The sequence below is a fragment of the Hyaena hyaena genome, unplaced genomic scaffold (assembly GCF_003009895.1).
Source record: "Hyaena hyaena isolate Hyena2069 unplaced genomic scaffold, ASM300989v1 scaffold_2471, whole genome shotgun sequence".
In the NCBI taxonomy this organism is placed as follows: Eukaryota; Metazoa; Chordata; class Mammalia; order Carnivora; family Hyaenidae; genus Hyaena; species Hyaena hyaena.
The window spans coordinates 1-5,033 of NW_024083105.1; positions in this window are offsets into that span (position 1 = coordinate 1).

Sequence of the window (5,033 nt, forward strand, 5' to 3'; positions counted from 1 at the left end):
AGCTGTCATTTCTTCTTGGAGTTTCTTTGGAGGAGAGCTCTTTCGTTTCGTTATTTTAGTTAGCTTTCCGGCCATTGTTGGTTTCAGACCTGTTAATGCTCTCTGTATCTATGAGCGCTGCTATATCCAAGAAGATTCTTCGACTGTCCAGGGCCTATCCTTTCAGAGAGTGTTTTTTGAATGGTATCTCTTGGTCTCTCTTGTTGGGACCTTGGTTATTTTATTTTCCTATTTGTAGTGATATTTGGGACTCTCCACCTTGTGTACTCTGGCTTGTTTCTTGAGGTAGTCCTGGAAAAGAAAACAGACAGAGAAACACACAGGGAGCAGGAGCATACAAACGCACAGGCTAATTCAACTAACATGCAAAGCGAGTGGGAAAACGAAAAAGTTAAGAGAAAAGACGGAGGATCGAGGGCAAATAATAGGGAGTATAAAATACAAAAAAGGGTCAAAAAGGAGTAAAGAAAAGGAAAAAAGAAGAAAACCGATGGACAAAGAACGGTTTAAAGCATATAACTGGATTTCCCAGCTACAGTTAAATAGCCGTGTGTATGCAGTGCTGGTTGAAGAGCACAGAGAAAGAGAGAGAAGGCAGGGCAGGGCTGAGGTAAAATTGGAAATAGAATGAACAGGCAGAAGGGATAAGAAGCTTTTTTCAAAGAGGTAAAGGGTAGAATATGGTTGGATAAGTGAGAGAAGGATGCTGGTATTATCCAGAGAAACTATATAGTCTAATTACTCCTGAGAGAAAGAGATGAAGATGTCGGTAGGTGTAGAATTTACATCTATAGAATGGACTCGTTGTGATTGTTTAAGCAAGCTGGCGACCAGAGTTAATCAGGTTAGTGTTCTGGGGAAAAAAGAGAGAAAGGAGAAAGAAGAAGAAAAAAAGAAGAGAAAAAAAAAGGGAGGACAGCAGCTCTTAAGCAGGGATGGACGTGGTGTGATCCAAAGCCTCAGGCAGGAGTTCTGCCTTGGAGGTTGTGGAGAGGAGAGTGGCGGTGCTACTGTCCCTTCTTGAACCAAGCGCTGCACCTCACTCTTCAACCCAGGCCAGTCCCAATCTCCAAATCCCAGTCCGCGCGGCTGGTTGAAATTGCCTTAGACACAGCTTCCCAGGCAACACCTCAGGGCAATTCCAGGCCCTCTGCCGAGCTCTGGGGGTGGAGTCAGAATCGCTGCTTCCTTCTCTGGGTCTGGCTGGCGAGCATGGGCGGGGGCTTGACTGCCGGGTGCGCTGAGCCCTAGCCTGCTGGAGTGAGGAAAACCAGGTCCTTCTATGGCTAGTCACCCGAAACACGAACTCACAGGGAAATTTCCCAGTTTTTAGCTCTTTGCCTTCCGTCTAGAGTTCCAGCCAGCCAGGAGCGCGGACGCATGGTGTCCGCACGCACGGCTCTTTCTGGGGCCCAAGCCGCCCGGGAGCTACAATGGCGGCAGGTGCGCCACCACTCTGAAGTCCAGCCTCCAGGAGCCAGCACAAAGAAGCAGTCTGTGCGCTCAGCCCCCCTGGGACCAGTTGGCGCGAGGGGACCTAGCGTGCAGGTATTTGGCAAGTATGGTCTTTCTCTGCCCCGAGCGGAGGTTTTTCCCCCCGAGCGGAGGTTTTTTCTGTTTTGGACTCTCTCTTTTTCCCCTCTCCCTCCCCATAGAGGGTAGAGGGGGATCGCTTCCCACCCTGGAGTCTCCAATCCCGGCCCGATTTTATCTTCCCCAGTTTGCACTCACGTTAGAAGGCTTTCTCAGTGGATTCTGCATCCTTTTTCTCCCAATCTCTCAGGTTTTGTAACGTTTCCAATGGCTTCAGATCTTTTCTGTGTGATGTATGGGCGCGAGTGCAAGTACAGAGCTCCTTACTTCTCCGCCATCTTGCCCCCTCTCCCAAAATTTTCGTATTTGGATGAAAAGGATAAACTCACAAATCCATTAAGCCCCAATAAATCCCAAACAAAAGAAACATAATATATAACACATAAGTGCACATCAAAATGAGATTGTTGAGGGCCAGAAACTAAAAGAAAATATTAAAAGATGTCCAGGAAACAAGATGCAGTGCAGAGAAACAGAGATGAACTAGAGTACATGGAGCAACATCTTGAAAGTACTGAAAGACAAAAACGTGCACCTAGAATTGCAGATCCAACAAAAAGTTTCCAAAAGTGAAATCAAAATAAAAACCCTTTTAGACATAGAAACGCTGAGAGAATTACCAACAGACCAGTTGACGAAATGGAGAAACTGAAAAGGAACTTCTTCAGGTAAATGACAATCAGTTGGAAATGTGGGTCTGCACAAAGAATGAGGAGCACTAGAAATGGTAAATATGTGAGTAAATATAAAAGGCAGTTTCTCAAAATTTTAAAATATCTTAAAAATAAAGGTATCTGTCTGGAAAACAGTGTGGAGATCCCTTAAAAAATTAACAATATAACTCCCCTATGACCTAGTAATAGCACTGCTAGGAACTTACCCAAGGGATACAGGAGTGCTGCTGCATAGGGACACATGTACCCAAATGTTTATAGCAGCACTATCAACAGTAGCCAAATCATGAAAAGAGCCTAAATGTCCCTCAACTGACGATTGGATCAAGAAGATGTGGTTTATATATACAATGGAATACTACTTGGCAATGAGAAAGAATGAAATCTGGCCATTTGCAGCAACATGTATGGAACTGGAAGGTATTCGGCTGAGTGAAATAAGTCAGTCAGAGAAAGACAGATCCGTATGTTTTCACACATATGTGGATCTTGAGAAACTTAACAGAAGGCCATGGGGAAGGGAAAGGAGGGGGAAAAGTTACAGAGAGGGAGAGAGGCAAACCAGAAGAGAGTCTCAAATAATGGGAACAAACTGACGGTAGATGGAGGTTAGGGGAGAGGGAAAAGCAGGAGATGAGCATTGCAGAGGGCACTTGTTGGGATGAGCAGTGGATGTTGTATGGAAACCAACTTGACAACAAATTATATTAAACAATAATAATAAATGTGTTTGTTTAAAGCAAAAGATAACAACAATATATTGCAGGGTCTATAATGTACATGGCAGGAAATAGGAAGGGCAAGGAAGCACAAAGGCTGAGTGGAAACAAAAGTAAATATGTGCTATTACCGTATTTATGCCATATATGAATTAGTGTAATGTTACATAGGGGAGACGGCGATGACCTAAAAGATGTATACTCTGACTTCAAAGCAATCATTAAAAAAAGAAATATGTATCACTAATAAGCAGATAAAGAAGATAAAATAACATATCAAAAGTATTCTAGATAATCCAATAGAGGGTAGGACAAGAAAATCATCAAAGAACAGATGAGACAAATAGAAAAATGATAAATTTAAACTCGACCATATCAATAATCACAGCAAATGAAAATAATCTAAACACACAATTTATGACAGATATAGTCAGAGGCAAGCATTAACCTAATACCAAAATCAGACAAAGACATTTGTACTAAAGAACAACTACAGTCTATATGCCAATATCCCTTGCAAACATGGATTCAAAAATTCTACCAAATCAAACTCAGCAATTGACAAAAATGGTAATATGTCATGACCAAGTAAGGTTTATCCCAAGGATGCAAAATTGTTTTAACCTTTGAAAATCAAACAGTGTAGTTCACAATTTTTATAGACTTAAAAAGAAAAGTTTATGTAATGGTCTCACTAAATGCAGAATAATAATATGACAAAATTCCATATCCACTTATGCTAAAACTCTCATCAAAGTAGGAATAAAAGGGAACTTCATTTAGCTAATAAAGGGCATTACCGAAAGCCTATAGCTAATGTCATAATTGAAGATGAAAGATGGAAAGCTTCACTCCCAAAATTAGAAATAAGAAAAGGAGGTTTCTTTTTACCGCTTCTGTTCAACATTGTACTGAAAGTCATAGCTAATACAATAAGGCAAATAAAAGAAATAAATGTAAACAGATTGACAGAAAAGAAGGAGTATTGTTTTTTCTGAAGGAATCGATAAGAAACCTTGTAGAACTAATTAAGTGAATTTAGCAGGATTGCAGAATACAGACCAACGCACAAAAAATCATTTGTATTTCTATATACTAGGAACAATCAGAAATTGAATTCTTTAAATACCATTCATGAATAACATTAAAATATATGTTTTTAAATCCCCACCAGAGTGTCACATTTGTTATCATTAATTAACCTGCATCAATCCTCATATTCACCCAAATTCATAGTTTATATTAGCTTTCTCTTGGTGCTATCTGACATGTGGGTTTGGACAAATGTATAATGACATATGTCCATCATTATAGTATTAACAAGAGTAACTAAAAATAGTCTGTGCTGCACTTATTCTACCCTCTCTCCCCCCACACCCTGGCAATTACTGATCTTTTTACTGCCTCTATGGTTTTGTCCTTTCAAGTATGTCAGATGGTTGTAATCGTATAGTATGAAACCTTTTGAGATTGGCTTCTTTCACTTAATAGGATGCACTTAAGTTCCCGCCATTTCTTTTCATGGCTTAATAGCTCATTTCTTTTCTTTCTTTTTTTTTTTTACAAATAGTTTATTGTCAAATTAGTTTCCACATAACACTCAGTGCTCTACCCACAAGTGTCCTCCTCCATGCGCATCCCCCCCTTCCCCCCCACATCCATCAGTCCTCAGTTTTTGTCAGCATTCAAGAGTTTCTCATGGTTTGCCTCTCTCCCTTTCCCCGACCATTTCCGCCCTTCTTCTCCCCCTTGTTCCTCCGTCAAGTTCCTCCTACTCCTCCTATACGTGCAAACATATGGTATTTGTCCTTCTCTGCCTGACTTATTTCGCTCAGCATAACACCCTCAAGGTCCATCCATGTTGCTACACATGGCCAGATTTCATGGTTTCTCATTCCCATGTAGTATTCCACAGTATAGATAAACCACATCTTCTTGATCCATTCATCTGTTGATGGACACTTAGGCTCTTTCCATGTTTTAGCTATTGTGGAGAGTACTGCTATGAACATTGGGGTCCATGTGCTCCTATGCCTCAGCATTTCTG